General features: G+C 45.8%; 1 protein-coding gene across 5 annotated transcripts in view; it reads left to right on the forward strand.

Annotated features, from left to right (window-relative positions):
- Positions 1-18606, forward strand: part of DDR1 (discoidin domain receptor tyrosine kinase 1) — a 58323-nt gene that overhangs the window by 280 nt on the left and 39437 nt on the right. Inside the window, exon 1 of one of the 5 annotated variants that reach the window (XM_075836373.1) lies at positions 3304-3426. The exons of the other annotated variants lie outside the window; for them this stretch is intronic. The gene's annotated coding sequence lies outside the window, so the exon portion shown is untranslated. Of the gene's footprint in view, positions 1-3303; positions 3427-18606 lie in introns of those variants that run through there. 5 annotated transcript variants of the gene reach the window in all.

An 18606-nucleotide genomic window follows, 5' to 3' on the forward strand; every position in this document is an offset into this window, starting at 1 on the left:
GTGTAGTCACTTCAGTATGTGATACACGCGCTAATATACATTCCGGTCCCCGTCGCGCTGATTCTGAGATTTTCATAGATTTTTATAGCACTGCCGGGGGACCGGAAGTCTAGTGGCACAGTCTTATTTGATGACGTTACGACTGTTCGTCATGTGACCGGCCCCGCTGTACTCTATGTAATCGCTGTACTACTGCTAGTGCTTGTACATGGAGAACAGCGGGGCCGGTCACATGACGAAGAGTCGTGTCGTCATGAAAGAAGACTGTGCAACTAGACTTCCGGTCCCCCGGCAGTGCTATAAAAATCTATGAAAATGTCAGAATCAGCGCGACGGGGGACCGGAATGTATATTAGCGAGTGTATCACATACTGCAGTGACTACTTTAAAAATAATTTGTGTTCCCCACATAACCTCTAGTCTTTAACTATTTACCCAATGATGCGTCCCTTCAAACCTGCTTTGTAGACATATTATATTGTACTTAATCAAATTTAATGGACTGCCCATAGCAAAGGAATTTACCCTTGTTAGTTGTTGATGTGTGAATGTCTTTGACTTTTTCTCCTTCGGATTCCGGCGGAGCTGTGGCTATGAGGTCATGTCGTATTCAATTAAATTAAGCTTCATTATTCTTCATACCAGAGTCCTTTCCAGTAATGAAGACTGGCCTCATCTGACTTATGTCCAAGACAAGGTCTTGCAAATATACGTGATAATATTTTGTCATGTAGTTGGGGGCATTCTAATGGGTCACACAAAAAAAATAGTTTTTCCGTTAAATTTAGATATGTATCCCAAGACTAGTGACAAGCTAGCTTACAATCTAATTATAATGGCCACACATGCTGCGATTGTTCAACCTGATGTGTTGATGTTGAAAAATCGTGTTCCCATAACTTGATCCTCCCTTTTGTATTTTGAGGTCCTCAGCTGTGCTGCCAGCACCAGCGAGACCTAGGCCAACTTCACAGATGCACCATGTCATATTTTATAGATATGAATCCACTAATGACATTACGCCGATAGTCTAGGTCCACTGGTATCAATGTGTGATTGTGAGGGGTCCACTAATTACAGTCTTCTATTTGTCTAGGTCGGCTAGTATCCGTGTGCTATTAGTCTTGGTCATAGCCGGCCTTAGGCGGGTTGGTTGGTGCCCTGTGCAGTACTTTGCATTGACAACCTGCCCCCCTTATGATATACCATATGGTGCCCAAATAATACAATCATGAAATGCCCAAATAACATTGACTGTGCGAGATGCCTAAATAACACTGTCCAATGAATAAACTATGGAATGTAGCTGCATCCTGTGCAAATGTCTTATATGCTTGGGCACCAAGTGAGGAATCAGGGGTGCAAGCTCCAGGTGCCCAGGCCATCAGAGCCAGAGGTAGCCCCTCCAGTAGTGAAAGGTGATGTGGTTTATGTTTTGGGTCAACTTGTTTCATTGTGTAATTGTTCTTGGTCCTCTAGTGTCCGTGTCCCATTTTTTCTGGTGTATACTAGTTTCAGGGTGTCATTGTTCTGGCTCCTCTAGTGTTAGTGTGCCATTATTCTGGGTTCACTAGTGTCTTTGTGCTACTGTTCCAGGTCTACTAGTGTCTTTGTGCTACTGTTCCAGGTCTACTAGTGTCATTGTGCCATTGTTCTGGGTCCACTATTGTCATTGTGCCATTGTTCTCGGTCCACTAGTGTCATTGTTCCATTTTCCTGTATCCAGTAGTGTCATTGTGCTACTGTTCCAGGTCTACTAGTGTCATTGTTCTGGGTCCACTAGTGTCATTGTTCTGGGCCCACTAGTGTCATTGTGCCATTGTTCTGGGTCCACTATTGTCATTGTGCCATTGTTCTGGGTCCACTATTGTCATTGTGCCATTGTTCTGGGTCCGCTAGTGTCATTGTGCCATTGTTCTGGGTCCACTAGTGTCATTGTGCCATTGTTCTGGGTCCACTATTGTCATTGTGCCATTGTTCTGGGTCCACTATTGTCATTGTGCCATTGTTCTGGGTCCGCTAGTGTAATGTGCCATTGTTTTCGGTCCTTTAGTGTCAATGTGCCATTATTCTGGATCCACTAGTAGCAGTGTCATTATATTTGGTTCACTAGTGTCATTGTGCAATGTTCTAGATGCAGTGTATCATTGTTCTGGGTCCACTAGTATCATCCACCATTATTCTAGGTTCACAAGTGCCATTGTGTCTGTGTTCTGGGTCCATCAGTGTCTTAATTCTGGGTCTACTGGTATCAGTGTGTAATTATTCTGGGTCAACTAATGTCCAAATGTGAATATGGTGGGTCCACTAGTATTAGTGTATTATTATTCTGGGTCTTCTAGTGTATGTGCGCCATTTTTATGGGTCCACCAGTGCCACTGTGACATTATTATGGGTCTTCTAATGTAGTTCACGGTTGCTTGGGGACCATTAGTGTTGGCATTCTATTGTTCTAGATGTATTGTAATATTATTCTGGACCCAGCGGTGACATTAGCTACTAGTATTTTGGTGGCCACCAATGTCAGTGTACAATATATAAAGTTTTAGATGCATGTGACTTTGTTCCAGGTCCACTATCGTGCCATTGTTTTGCGGCTCAAGATGTTAGTGCTATTTCCTGAGATACCAAATGTTGCCTTTACTCTAGCGTCCATGTGCCATTATGCTGATATCTTATGCGTCACTATGCCACCTTCTAGACTGGCAAGTTGCAGTTTGATGCCTCTCGAATGAGGATGAATTTATTGCCATCAAATGACCCATGTAGGGCGTTAGTGTACCGGTGTGGTATATGTCTAGGTATCGCGAAACTTAAAATCTGGGTTGAAAAATATCACGACTTGGGGGATGGGTCAATAAGGAGGGGCGGTGGCACTGAACGCTTAGGAATGCAGAATGTACAAATGAGGGGATTAACAAATAATAATCTCATGCCTTGCCTTTAATCTTGTATTAATCCTGACTAATCCCGGGTACAAACACCCGCACAACATATTATCTCAGGCCACTTCAGTAACTCTCACATATTCTCCTAATATTTTCCTTTCTTTTCCAGCTCATCACCCATCTTGTCACTTGCTCTTTCCGTGCTCCCCCAGTGTGCTTTTTTGTGCATCTTTCTTTTCCCTCAATGTCTCTCTCTGTGTCACAATCGCCCCATTGTTCTTGCTGATTCCTTTATTCCGGGCAGCTGTCCCTCCATCACGCCCCCTGACACACAGAGCAGCTGATCCTCATCCCCTCCCCCTCATCACCCACATATCATCTCCTAGTGTAAATGGGCATCTGCTCCTCATGACATTCTAACCCAGGTACCAGGCCCTGACCTGTTGCTGGAATTCTGCATTTTCTAAATTTCCTAAAACAAATGCAGAGGTTTTGTCACCGACTGATCGAATGCACTACTCAAGGACCAAGACGCCAGGTCAGTCATGCTGGTCTGAGGCCCCATCCACACAGCTGTCAACACTTAGGGCATGTTCAGACGTGGCGGACAATTTCCACGTCTGAACATGACCTTAGGGTACATTCACAAATTGTGATTGAGGTGCAATTAAAACCGCATTTGAAAAATTAAAAAAACGCATCTGAGAACTGCATGCTTTCTTTCCACTATTTGGTGCGTTTTCGGTGCATGTGCGTCTTTTTAACTTCAAATGCATTGAAAGACCCACCGAATTGCAGTAAAAATGCATGCGGTTTTCAGATGCATTTTTTCAATGCGGTTTTAACTGCACATCAAGCGCAACATTTGAATGGACCCTTAGGGTATGTTCACACGCAGTGTTTTCAGGTGTTTTACGGCTCAAATTACGCCTGAAAAAACGCCCCTAATACGCCTACAAAGATCTGCCCATTGCCTGCAATGGGTTTTACGGTGATCTGTTCCCACGAGGTGTCATTTTACGCGTCGCTGTCAAAAGATGGCGCGTAAAAAGACGCCCGCAAAAAAGAAGTGCATGTCACTTCTTGGGCCGTTTTTGGAGCCGTTTTTCATTGACTTCATTGAAAAGCAACTCCAATAACGTCCGTAAAAAACGCTGCGAAAAACGCGAGTTGTTAAAAAAAAAACGTCTGAAATTCAGGAGCTGTTTTCAGGCGAAAACAGCTTCGAAATTTCAGACGTATTTGGTCACTGCGTGCGAACATACCCTTAGGCTACGGGCATAGTAATAGGGAGTGCAGAGGTTGCACCTGGTGCCTAAGGAGACACAGCGGCCATTCTGCCACATAAGTGGACAGCAGTACTTTAATGGCATGTAATGGTTGGGAGGCCATAGTATAAATTTTGTATTGGGGCCCTGAAGCGTGACTTTACTCTTTAGGCACTCCTTGAGCCACTGTATGTTGGCACCATATTCTCTGAATTCCTCCGCAATACGGCATGCAATTATAAAAACAGAACCATGTGGCGGTACGGTATCAGCCAATAGAATTCTATGGGTGCTGTATTCCGGATTCATACCACATAAATCGGACATATGGCCATGTGCAAAAGTGCCAAGAAATGTCTCTCTTTCTGCAATAGTCTGACAGTTTTTAACGTAAAAACAAGTAAAAACACAACATGGCTTCCAATCATGAACTTACACAGTTAGGCTATGTTCACACGGAGTATTTTGACGAGTTTTTTTACGCGGAAACCGCGCCAAAAAGCTAGTCAAAAACTGCCTGAAAATGCCTCCCATCGATTTCAATGGGAGGCGGGGGCGGTTTTCTCCTGCGAGCAGTAAAACCGGCTCTCGGGAAAAAGAAGCGACATGCCCTATCTTCGGGCGTTTCCGCCTCTGACCTCCCATTGACTTCAATGGGAGGCAAAGAAACCGTATTTCGCAGCGTTTTATGCCCGCAGCGCCAAATGGCTGCGGGCGAAAAACGCTGAGAAAATCGGCGTGCAGGGAGAGGAAAATCTGCCTCAAACTTCCAAACTGAATTTTGAGGCAGAAATTCTGCCTGCAAAATACTCTGTGTGAACATAGTCTTAATCTTGTAGTAAAATACTGCAGCAGGAAAATCACCACAAAAACACTGTGTGTGAACCCGGCCTGATGGGGCCTTGTCTGCAATCACTGTTTATAGGGGGTTTTCCCACCCCAATGTGTAAGGTTAGGTGATAAACCCTTTATTGGCGGTCTCACTGCTGAGTTGGTCATTTTTAGTGAGACCTCATGCACATGGTAAAGTCGTCTGCAAGAACCTGCATGGTGGCACTCACAGTCCCTACGTTTCCATGTTATGGACCAGTAAACACTCTGTGTGCTGCTGTATTTTATGTCTCTGTATGGCACTGTATTCAAGGGGAGAATATCATCGTAATACGGCATGCGATGGAATATGGCACGTTTTTTTCCTCACAAATTTTATATGATTCCCTGAGAAGACTCCTCCATATGAAATCCAATTCATAGGGAGGTCCAATATGAGGGACATAGATTTATGATGTATAGACTTATGGGCGCCATATTAAGATCTGTACAACCTCCTAGGAAGGACACTGGGGGGAGACTTATTAATACTGCTGTAGGTTCAAAGGAAAAGTGTAGCAGTTGCCCATGGCAACCAATCAGGTCATGGCTTTCATTTTTCAAACGGCATCTGAAAAATGAAAGGTGGAATCTGATTGGTTACTATGGGCAACTACTACACTTTTGCCTTACAATAGTTTTGATAAATCTCCTCCATTTATTACTCTCGCTGCCATACATATACACAATATTATGCGCCATAAAATGTTGCACGCCTTTAGTAAATTCGGCACATTTTACAATTGTCCTTTTTTCTAGACTCTTTTAAAAGCTGTCGAGGTAACCGTAAAAGTGGGAAAAAAAATGTAGAAAAATTATTACAAAAGTTTGCTCGACGCGTTTCCACTGCGTTAGTCCATGTGTTAGTTGATACCACGTCATGAATAGCAAGGTGCTGGAAAATATCCCAAGAAGAATCCTGAATCGACAACAGGTATGCAAGGCAATGGAGAGGAAAAAATGGTGTATCCAGCACTCTGGTAAAACAATCGGCTTTATTCGGTCATTTTAAAAAACAGAACAATTAAAATGAAAATCCCGGGACCACGCTGACGCGTTTCAAACCTCTGGGGTTTTCATTTTAATTGTAGACGTAAATGTTAGGGATCTGCCAGGTACTTCATCTAGGTATACTCCTGGGATTAATCAATCCACACCTGAGGCCAGACCTGTTCGACTGACACCATCTCCCACCAACCAGGGTGGCAGGCTCAGGAGTGGGAGAGCCTATCGCGGCCTGGTCTGTCGGAGTTAGCTCCGCCCCCTGTCCTTTATTACCTGCCCTGTTCTCTCCCTCAGTGCTTGTAATTCTTTTGGATTCCTGGCCCCACTGCTGCTTGCTCCAGCCTGCTTCTGCCGTGCTTCTGCCTTGCTGCAGTTCTGCTTGACCTGCTTTGCTTTGCCCCTGGCTTGCTTCTGTCTCCTTGCCCGCTTGGGTGTACTCACTTCGTCCTGGTCCTGACTGTCCGTTCGCCGCTCCGTTTCCTCGTGGCGTTCCGTGGCTACTGCCCCTTCCCTTGCATGTTCCCTGTTTGTTTTCCTGTGCACTTAGACAGCGTAGGGACCGCCGCCCAGTTGTACCTCGTCGCCTAGGGCGAGTCGTTGCAAGTAGGCAGGGACAGGGCGGTGGGTAGATTAGGGCTCACTTTCCCTTCACCTCCTTCCGGCCATTACATAATTACAAGCCCTTACCTAGTCTACCATTTCTCCTACGCTGACGCTATCATGGACCCCCTTGAGACCCTGGCCCAGCAGATGCAGGGCCTCTCCCTACAGGTCCAGGCCCTGGCCCAAAGGGTCAATCAGGGTGACGCTGCTTTAGTAGTACCCCTCACCTCACCTCTAGAACCCGACCTCAAGTTACCTGACCGGTTCTCAGGGGACCGTAAGACGTTTCTCTCCTTCCGGGAGAGTTGCAGACTGTATTTCCGCCTAAAGCCCCACTCCTCAGGTTCCGAGAACCAGCGGGTGGGTATCATCATATCCCGACTCCAGGAAGGGCCCCAAGAGTGGGCCTTCTCCTTGGCTCCTGACGCCCCTGAACTTTCCTCTGTTGATCGTTTTTTCTCTGCCCTCGGACTCATTTACGACGAGACTGACAGGACTGCCTTAGCCGAGAGTCAGCTGGTGACCTTACGTCAGGGTAGGAGACCGGTTGAGGAATACTGTTCTGATTTTAGGAAGTGGTGCGTAGCTTCTCAGTGGAACGATCCGGCCCTAAGGTGCCAGTTTAGGTTAGGATTATCTGACGCCCTGAAGGATCTGCTGCTTAGCTACCCCTCGTCTGACTCCCTTGACCAGGTTATGGCCCTAGCAGTACGACTTGACCGACGTCTCAGGGAACGTCAGCTAGAACGCTTCAGTGTGCTCCCCTCTGACTTTTCTGCGATCCCCCCCGAGGTCCCGTCTCCTCGCCCCTCCACGGAGGACTCGGAGGTACCTATGCAACTCGGGGCCTCCATGTCCCCTCGACAACGTAGGGAGTTTCGCAGAATGAATGGTCTCTGCTTCTACTGTGGGGACGACAAGCATCTACTGAACACCTGTCCCAGGCGCAAGAATAAGAAGCCGGAAAACTTCCGCGCCTAAGTGATCATCGGGGAGGTCACTTGGGCGCACAGGTATTTCCCGTTAATGTGAAACGCAATAAAATTTTGCTTCCCTTTCAGGTCTCGTTTGCTGGCCGGGCTGCCACGGGCAGTGCTTTCGTGGATTCAGGGTCATCTGCTAATATCATGTCTGCGGAATTTGCTATGTCTCTAAAGATGCCTTGTATTGATTTACCTTATCCTATCCCTGTAGTAGGAATCGACTCAACTCCCCTTGCTAATGGTTATTTTACTCAGCATACTCCTGTTTTTGAACTCCTTGTTGGCTCCATGCATTTGGAGCAGTGCTCTGTACTGGTGATGCAGGGATTATCGTCTGATCTGGTTTTAGGCCTTCCCTGGTTGCAGTTGCATAATCCCACGTTTGATTGGAATACTGGGGATCTCACCAAATGGGGTAATGAATGTCTTATGTCATGTCTTTCTGTTAACTCTATTTCTCCCCGGGAGGAGGTAAACACGCTTCCTGAGTTTGTTCAGGACTTCGCCGATGTGTTTTCTAAGGAGGCCTCCGAGGTGTTGCCCCCCCATAGAGATTACGATTGCGCTATCGATTTGGTGCCTGGTGCCAAGCTTCCTAAGGGGAGGATATTTAATCTTTCATGTCCTGAACGTAAAGCTATGAGGGAATATATCCAAGAATGCCTGGCCAAGGGTTTCATTCGCCCCTCGACTTCTCCTGTAGGTGCTGGCTTCTTCTTCGTGGGGAAGAAGGATGGTGGTCTTAGGCCGTGCATTGATTATCGTAACCTGAATAAGGTCACCGTAAGGAACCAGTACCCACTTCCTTTGATTCCGGATCTTTTTAATCAGGTTCAGGGAGCCCAATGGTTTTCTAAGTTCGATCTACGGGGGGCATATAACCTTATCCGCATCAAAGAGGGGGATGAGTGGAAAACTGCGTTCAACACACCCGAGGGTCATTTCGAATACCTGGTCATGCCCTTTGGGTTGTGTAATGCCCCTGCTGTCTTCCAGAATTTTATTAATGAAATCCTGAGAGAGTACCTGGGTAATTTTCTTGTTGTGTACCTTGATGACATACTGGTGTTTTCCAAGGACTGGTCCTCCCACGTGGAGCATGTCAGGAAGGTGCTCCAGGTCCTTCGGGAGAATAATCTGTTTGCTAAGACTGAAAAATGTGTCTTTGGGGTACAGGAGATACCATTTTTAGGGCAAATCCTCACTCCTCATGAATTCCGCATGGACCCTGCCAAGGTTCAGGCTGTGGCGGAATGGGTCCAACCTGCCTCCCTTAAGGCGTTACAGTGTTTTTTAGGGTTCGCCAACTATTACAGGAGATTTATTGCCAACTTCTCGGTCGTCGCTAAGCCTCTTACGGACCTTACCCGCAAGGGTGCTGATGTCCTCCATTGGCCCCCTGAGGCCGTCCAGGCCTTTGAGACCCTCAAGAAGTGCTTTATCTCGGCCCCCGTGCTGATTCAGCCCAACCAAGAGGAGCCATTTATTGTGGAGGTTGACGCTTCCGAGGTGGGAGTGGGGGCCGTCTTGTCCCAGGGTACCAGCTCCCTCACCCATCTCCGCCCCTGTGCTTACTTCTCTAGGAAGTTTTCGCCCACGGAGAGTAACTATGATATTGGCAACCGCGAACTTCTAGCCATTAAATGGGCTTTTGAGGAGTGGCGGCACTTCCTGGAGGGGGCCAGACACCAGGTAACGGTCCTTACGGATCACAAGAATCTGGTTTTCCTAGAATCGGCCCGGAGGCTTAATCCTAGACAAGCTCGGTGGGCACTATTCTTTACCAGATTTAATTTCTTGGTTACCTATAGGGCTGGGTCCAAGAATATTAAGGCTGATGCTCTGTCACGTAGTTTCATGGCCAATCCTCCTGAGAAGGATCCTGCTTGTATTTTACCCCCTGGTATAATCGTCTCTGCCACGGATTCTGATTTAGCTTCTGATATCGCGGCTGATCAGGGTGCAGCTCCCGGGAACGTCCCTGGGGACAAACTGTTTGTTCCCCTGCAATACCGGCTGAGGGTACTCAGGGAAAACCATGACTACGCTCTATCTGGTCATCCTGGCATCTTGGGCACCAAACACCTCATTACCAGAAACTATTGGTGGCCTGGGTTGCCTAAAGACGTTAGGGCTTACGTCGCCGCTTGTGAGGTTTGCGCTAGGTCCAAAACCCCTAGGTCCCGACCTGCGGGCCTACTACGTTCCTTGCCCATTCCCCAGAGACCTTGGACCCATATCTCCATGGATTTTATCACCGATTTGCCTCCATCTCAGGGCAAGTCGGTGGTGTGGGTGGTAGTCGACCGCTTCAGCAAGATGTGCCACTTTGTGCCCCTTAAGAAGCTACCTAACGCCAAGACGTTAGCTTCTTTGTTTGTGAAACACATCCTGTGTTTCCATGGGGCCCCAGTCAATATCGTTTCTGACAGAGGGGTACAATTTGTTTCCTTATTTTGGAGAGCTTTTTGTAAAAAGTTGGAGATTGATCTGTCCTTCTCCTCCGCCTTCCATCCCGAAACTAATGGCCAAACGGAAAGGACCAACCAATCCCTGGAACAATATTTAAGGTGTTTCATCTCTGACTGTCAATTCGATTGGGTCTCATTCCTTCCCCTTGCTGAATTTTCCTTGAATAACCGGGTCAGTAACTCGTCAGGGGTCTCCCCGTTTTTCTGTAATTTCGGGTTTAACCCAAGATTCTCCTCCGTCTCCCCTGGTTGTTCCAATAATCCTGAGGTAGAGGATGTTCATCGGGAACTGTGCACCGTCTGGGCCCAGGTTCAGAAGAACCTAGAGGCGTCCCAGAGCGCACAAAAGATTCAGGCGGATAGTAGACGTTCTGCTAACCCCCGGTTTGTCGTCGGGGATTTGGTCTGGTTGTCGTCCAGGAACTTGCGCCTTAAGGTCCCGTCCAGGAAGTTTGCTCCCCGATTTATTGGACCTTATAAGATCATTGAAGTCCTCAACCCTGTATCCTTCCGTCTGGAGCTCCCCCCATCATTTCGCATACATGACGTCTTCCATGCCTCCCTCCTTAAACGCTGCTCCCCGTCCTGGTCCCCCTCGAGGATACCTCCTGTTCCCGTTCTCACCCCATAGGGGGTGGAATTCGAGGTGGCCAAGATTATGGACAGTAGGATGGTCCAGGGCTCCCTCCAGTACCTGGTCCATTGGAGAGGATACGGGCCGGAGGAGAGGACTTGGGTACCTGCCCGTGATGTTCACGCTGGGGTATTGATCAGGAGGTTCCACCTTCGCTTCCCCACTAAACCGGGTCCCCTTAGTAAGGGTCCGGTGGCCCCTCATAAAAGGGGGAGTACTGTTAGGGATCTGCCAGGTACTTCATCTAGGTATACTCCTGGGATTAATCAATCCACACCTGAGGCCAGACCTGTTCGACTGACACCATCTCCCACCAACCAGGGTGGCAGGCTCAGGAGTGGGAGAGCCTATCGCGGCCTGGTCTGTCGGAGTTAGCTCCGCCCCCTGTCCTTTATTACCTGCCCTGTTCTCTCCCTCAGTGCTTGTAATTCTTTTGGATTCCTGGCCCCACTGCTGCTTGCTCCAGCCTGCTTCTGCCGTGCTTCTGCCTTGCTGCAGTTCTGCTTGACCTGCTTTGCTTTGCCCCTGGCTTGCTTCTGTCTCCTTGCCCGCTTGGGTGTACTCACTTCGTCCTGGTCCTGACTGTCCGTTCGCCGCTCCGTTTCCTCGTGGCGTTCCGTGGCTACTGCCCCTTCCCTTGCATGTTCCCTGTTTGTTTTCCTGTGCACTTAGACAGCGTAGGGACCGCCGCCCAGTTGTACCTCGTCGCCTAGGGCGAGTCGTTGCAAGTAGGCAGGGACAGGGCGGTGGGTAGATTAGGGCTCACTTTCCCTTCACCTCCTTCCGGCCATTACAGTAAAAGTGTCTAAAATTTGGTGCACACCTTGTACTCTACTTTTATGACACATATCACAGACGAATTCTGGTGCATTTTATTTAGTAACCCTCCCCCGCTTTGTATAAACGCTGCTTTAGGGTACGTATTTGCCCCGTATTTCTAAATTTCTTGCGTTGCGTAATATTTTACCCATAGGATTACATTGTTACGTTTTCAGCAGCGTATTTTTACACAGCGGAAATAAGAGGCAAATACGCCACATGTAACTGCACCCTAAGGTTTTATTCGAATTAATGTAAATATTGTCCGTGTCATGGTTGGTATTTTTTAACGGCCATAACATGGATGCATTTATTTTAAGGGAGCTGTTCACACGGCCGTTGTTTTAATGGACCGTGTGAAGGGCCCGTGAAAAAATAGGACATGTCCTATTTTTGTCCATTTTCACGCATCCCTCAGTAGACTGAAGTCTATGAGGGATCCTTGAAAACGAGTCCCACATAGGTGCAACTCAGACCTGAAAAACTGCCGTTTTGCATGTCCGAATTTACACTCGTTAATCTGAATAAAGCCTAAAGGTACAAGGGATTAGAGATGCAATTTTTTCCGATTTTTTTTTTTTTCCCAAATATATTTGCAATATTAATTTTAGATCCTCCCAAAAGATTTCTATACTGGTTTGCAATCAGTAAATTTTCCAACAATTTTTTTTACCCTTTATGCGACAATTGTGCACATCCATAGTCATACATTTGTCCTTAAACGTTTGTCATATTTCATATAGGCGCAATCACCTAAAGACACAAGACCCCCCCCCCCTCCCTCCGCCACAAATCTCACAAACAGCTGGGAGCCAAAGATCTTGTTTCATTTATTCCAGGAGTGATTGCACCACCCAGGAATTTCTGTCATGTGTGCACACGTGTGCGTGAGAGACATACCCTGCATGTGTGTAAAGAGGTGCGTGTAATACTTTACATATGTACGTTACGCGATGCACAGTCGTGCACAATATCAACTGCATGCCTCTTATGTGTGTCTGCCGGATATATGCCTTTATATGTGTGTGATTTGCTATCTGGCAGAGAACAGGTTAATCAGAGGTTTTAGACGTTACGTAACAGAAAGGGTTAATCACAGCACAACACTGTGTAAATCACCGCCGGCGTGCGTAACTACTCTTCACGAGCATTAAAGGGTTAAAGTAAGGAGTACAACTTTTTCGCAATCTCTAATTATGACTTAAATATTTTTTTGACATGCTCTTAATAAAATACTCTTTGTTAAAACGGAATGCATGATTTTGGCGCTGATTTCAGGGTCCATATCTGTGTCCATGTAGATTAGGATTGATCTATAGGGATCCATGTATGCATAATGCATACCGTTTATACAATCGCCCATTCCCCCTTCAGGAGCCTCAGTCCCTGATATAGGAACTAAAGGACCGTCCGGATTCACAAAATGCGGTGCAGCCGCAATTCGGCCAAAACTGCGCCAATATGAGGTTTTGCCACGGTTTTTCAAATTGATTATTAATGGCCGCGCGGTTTGCAGGCAAACAGCAGTAACAATCAATTTTAAAACTACGCAGCTTTACGGTTTTAACCGCATTGGATCGCTTTTTGTTTTGCCTCGTTTTTTGCTGACTGAAAAAACAACAAACCACCGCTATGCTGCGACTGCAAAAAATGTTACTGAGCCAAAAAACGCAAGTCAAAAGAAAAAAAATGCCACCAAAAATAACGCCGTTTGGCCTTATTCACACGAGCGTATTTCACGTCCGTGTTACGTGTGTAAAAACAACGGACGTCACACCGACCTATGCAATTCAATGGGGTCATTCAGACATTCAGGGTATGTTCACACGGCAGCGTCCGTTACGGCTGAAATTACGGGGCTGTTTTCAGGAGAAAACAGCACCGTAATTTCAGCCGTAATGGCATGTGCAGGCGTCTTTCGCTGCGTCAATTACGGACGTAGTTGGAGCTGTTTTTCCATGGAGTCCATGGAAAACGGCTCCATTTACGTCTGAAGAAGTGACAGGCACTTCTTTGACGTGGGCGTCTTTTTTAAAAAAAATTACCGTCGGCACAGAACATCGTAAGACCCATTCAAATGAATGGGCAGATGTTTGCCGACGCTTTTGAGCCACATTTTCGGACGTAATTCGGGGGCTAAAACGCCCGAATTACGTCCGGAAATAGTGTGTGTGAACCCAGCCTCAGTGTTTTTCACGCAGCGGAAACTCACTGCATGTCCTATTCTTGTGCGTTTTTTGCGCATCATGCACCTATTGAAGTCAATGGGTGCGTGAAAACAACGGACAGCACACGGACGTCATCCGTGTGCTGTCCGTGTTTTTCACGGACCGGTTGCTAAAGAAGTGATGAGGAAAGAATAAAACACCTCCTTCGTTTTTTTTTTTTTGCTGACGTAAAAATCGCGTGACATACCGAAGACATACGCGCGTAAAAAACACAGACGCGCACCATACACGGAACTGCAACGCAGGAAAAACGCTGTGTTCTTTACACGCGCAAAACGGACACGTTTGTGTGAATAAGGCCTTTGTAGTGCGTTTAATATTTTTCCTACTGATTTCCAGCTAACATCTGATCGCAACGTTTTTTTTAAAAAAAGACTCGGGGCCCAAGAGGAATAACTTGGCTGTGGAAGGGTTAACAATGTTCTCGCTTACATTTCGACATGGGTGGGGGTTAAACAGTGAAAGCTGCTTAACAGGAACATAATAAAAAACAGCCTCGGGCCTTTTATCTTTTATTACCGAAAGAACCTGAAATGTATTCCTCAGCCTCGCTGCACATCTTGTATTCCTGGTCGCTGCCTCTATTCTCTCTCCCGCTCCCGCCGCCCCTTGAATCCCACTTGCCCCGTTTCTCCACTTCTCTGCCTCTTTTCATCTGCGGCACCCCCCCCCCCCTCCCACTTCTCAGCTTCTCACTGTGGCTTGTGGTATTTCTCAAGGAACCAACACTTCTCATCCTTCAACTACCAGAAGCCTTCATGTGTATATGTGGTTCAGGGTTTACAGTATAATCTCAAGAGTCAGAAGCTTGATCAATTTCTGGTTAAAGGCTTAAAATGTACTAAAACCAGAAGTATAAAGCATCTATGGTTCCAAGTATTCCCAATATTCTAGAACCAGAAGCCTGAAGCCCCTATGATTCTAAGTATATTAAATATTCTAGAATCAAGGACCTAATGAATGAATGGTTCTAAGTAGTTTGTATATTCTCGAACCAGAATCTACGATTCCAGGGATACATACATTATAGAATCATACATACATTATAGAATCATACATACATTATAAAATCAGATGACTGAAGCCCCTATGGTACCTTGTATACTACATATTCTAGAATCAAGGACCTAATGAATGTATGCACCTTAGTTTTTAGTATGTTCTCGAACCAGAAGAGTGATGTATCTATGCTTCCAGGAATACATATACTCTAGAACCAGAAGCCTGAAGCCCCTATGGTTCTAAGTATACTACATAATACAGCATAATACAGAATTAAGGGCTTAATGAATGGATGGTTCTTAGTTTTTAGTATATTCTGGAACCAGAAGACTGATATGTCTATGTTTCCAGGAATACAAAAATTCTAGATTCAGAGGCCTGAGGCCTCTAGGTTCCATGTATACAACATGCTCTAGAACCAGAAGCCTGAAGATTTTAAGCATGGGCCTAAACAGAAATCATAGGCCCTCAGAATGGACCCCAGCCCCAAAAAGGAGAAAACGGAGAAGAAAAAAACATGTCATAGCAAGTAAAACTGTCCAAAAATCTTTGCTGATTAACTTCATAATATACTTTTAGGGGTTGGTGCTCCCCTCTTCGAACGCATAGCGCCCAACCCCCTGCTTTCCTTCATATGTGACAATGAATTATAAAATTCTGGCTACCGGCTGTAGGTTAACAACATTTTATTGTGAAGGGAAGAAATGGGAGTAGCTCAGTGCTCTGCTGTGTTTCACTGTATATTTGTTTCCTGCTCCTAGTCTAAAATATATTCCAGAGTTAGAGGTCTTAGGGTATGTTCACACGCCGTGTTTTCAGGAGTTTTTCGGGGGCGTAAACGCCTCGAAAAATGCCTGAAAAAAACAGAAGCTGAACGCCTCCAAAAATCTGCCCATTGATTTCAATGGCAAAAACGGCGTTTCGTTCAGACGGGGCGTTTTTTTATGCGGCTGTTTGAAAAAACGCAGCATAAAAAAAACCCCATGTAAAAAGTGCACTTCTTGAGCCGTATTTGGAGTCGTCTTTCATTGTGTCAATAGAAAAACAGCTCCAAAAACGGCTGAAAATCAGAGGCTGTTTTTTCCTTGAAAACAGCTCCTTATTTTCCAGCCATTTTTACTTTAGCGTGTGAACATACACTTGGTTCTGGATGCAAAATGTAGATCCGGAACCCTACACAAATCAATGGCTTGACACATGCAATGTATTCTACAGCCAGGAATTTATGTAGCTCTTTATCTGTCTATACAGAATATTGTAGGACCCGGAGTTTTCATTTCTGGTTCTAGATCAGCCCTACATTCCAGAAATAGATCAAATGTAAACTTGCTGCTAAATATCACACGTGGTGCCAGGAATATTTTAAAGGTTTAGTCGAAGATACAGAATCTGCTTCATTGATTTGATGCTGCCGGATCCTACAAGGAAATTTTCCTAGGTGGCAGATTAACACCGGTATGTTCCTTCTTAGCACAGCGCCAGACTCTTTGTTTGCTCTTGTGCCTGCTTATTCTTTCATACCTTCTGGGCTAGGATCATTCGTTTTTGTTGGTTGGTCATAGGTGGTTCCGCTACTATTAACTGCTATCATCTGGGGAACCCCTGTATAAACACACAGGTCCCTCTCTATTATATTACTATTAGTTACACAGGGCACATGTAGGGCCCCATTCACATTACGTTTTTTGATACCAAACGTTGACTATGACAGATGCCTGAGAGTGGCATCCATTACCATAGACTATAATGTTATACGTTTCACATATACGGCGTGAACACTTAGCGTCCATCATCCATAGGTCATAATGGTAACCATTTAACATGAGAAGTCCATGACGTATACGGTAAAAGGATGCATGTGCAGTGACTTAAGTACCAAAAAATATATATACCGTGCTGTATACTTTTTTTTTCAGGGATCCCAGGGGATAGAATAGCGTAATCTGCTATGTTATTCTATTTTTAAAAAAGTTTAAAAATATGCTGTACACCAGCCCGACAGAGACCAAAAGTACACCGTTTTGGCTTCAGTGGGGCTAATGGAGACCAAAGGACACATTTTCTGACATACACGCTAAATATAGGACAAAAGCGTGATTCAAATGGGGGCTAAAAAAGGTAAAATCAAAAGATGTTTGTAAAAGCCTTTTCTATTGAAGAATAGCGCTTTAATTGGAAATATTTTATAGTTGTGATGTAAAGAATATGTCAGTGGATTTTCTCATATATGTCAGTGGTTTGATGGTGGTTATTACTCGTTTGATTCTCATTGAGACATGAAAACATGAAGGGTTCTCAAGACTGCGGCCAATTTTCTTCAAGAGCTTCAAACCTATTAAGGTATTTTGAGTTAAGAGAGTTTCTTGTTCAGAAACATTTAGCTGGAGTGAAGAATAGCTACAAAGAGCATCTCTCTCCCTCTCTCTGGAGGACCTGTAGAGGGTCTCTCTCTCTCTCTGGAGAACCTGAAGAGCGTCTCTCTCTCTGGAGGACCTGAAGAGCGTCTCTCTCTCTGGAGGACCTGAAGAGCGTCTCTCTCTCTCTGGAGGACCTGAAGAGCGTCTCTCTCTGGAGGACCTGAAGAGCGTCTCTCTCTCTGGAGGACCTGAAGAGCGTCTCTCTCTCTGGAGGACCTGAACAGCGTCTCTCTCTCTCTGGAGGACCTGAAGAGCGTCTCTCTCTGGAGGACCTGAAGAGCGTCTCTCTCTCTGGAGGACCTGAAGAGCGTCTCTCTCTGGAGGACCTGAAGAGCGTCTCTCTCTCTCTGGAGGACCTGAAGAGCGTCTCTCTCTCTGCAGAATTAAACGTGGTCTGTTCATTACACAGACAGCTTAGTCATTTCAATGAGCACCATGCAATGCTTCAGTTCCCCTGTGGTGGTGCTGCAGGCGAATTGAACATTGGTGCCGTTTTCTCCCATAGATCACATTCATTGATCTTGGGGAGTTCCAGCAACAGGACACCTCCTGATCATATTATCGTCAGGAGACCCTTCTACGAAAAAGGAATTGTAAAAGTGGACAAACCCCTTTAAAGGGGTTGTCTACTACCAGACAACTGATGACAATCCACTGGATAGGTCATCAGTATATGATTGGTGCAGGTCCGATGCCAGAAGCAGATGGTTCCGGTCACGGAATAGGAGCAGAGCTGCAGCATGGCCGCTATGCAGTTTACGGAGCCAACTGCTTCCGGCTCCGTACACTGCATACTGTGCAATGACATCCGGTGCCCGGAGGGAGCCGGAGAAGCTAATTCGGTGCAGGGCCCGGGTGTCACACCAATCATTGTTACTGGTCACTGTTTTATACAGTCAATGTCCACCTCTGAACTCCATTATTATAGTTTACATATAGATAAAATCTAAATAAATAGTCAAGTATTTCTGTAAATACATTTCATTTCTTATATTTTATTCATCCTGACTTACAGCCTGTATTCTAATCCAGAGCTGCATTCGCAAGTCTGCTGGGTGTCAATGGAAACAGTCAACAAGCTTGTGGATGGAAACACCCCTAACAGCTCCTATAATGCAGTGGGACAGTTAGTTTTTCCTACATCAGATTACTTTACAGTGCATAGTATACAGATAAAACATCCCAGAATGCAAATTACTAGAGAAAGCCCTGCACAGACATTGATCCCGCATGGGGCGCTGGAAGATTTTAGCTCTGAAGTTAGAAACGTTGGGAATGCCGCTCTAGACTGTGATACAGGATTTATTTGGTAAAATTACTGCCCTGGCTGCTAATCCCATTGCTTTAGTTTAGACTCTTGTCCGTGTGGCCTTGATTTATTTGTTTCTCAGTTTACATTGCTTATCAAGGATTTCTAG

Source organism: Rhinoderma darwinii, chromosome 8 (genome assembly GCF_050947455.1).
Source record: "Rhinoderma darwinii isolate aRhiDar2 chromosome 8, aRhiDar2.hap1, whole genome shotgun sequence".
Lineage (NCBI taxonomy): Eukaryota > Metazoa > Chordata > Amphibia > Anura > Rhinodermatidae > Rhinoderma > Rhinoderma darwinii.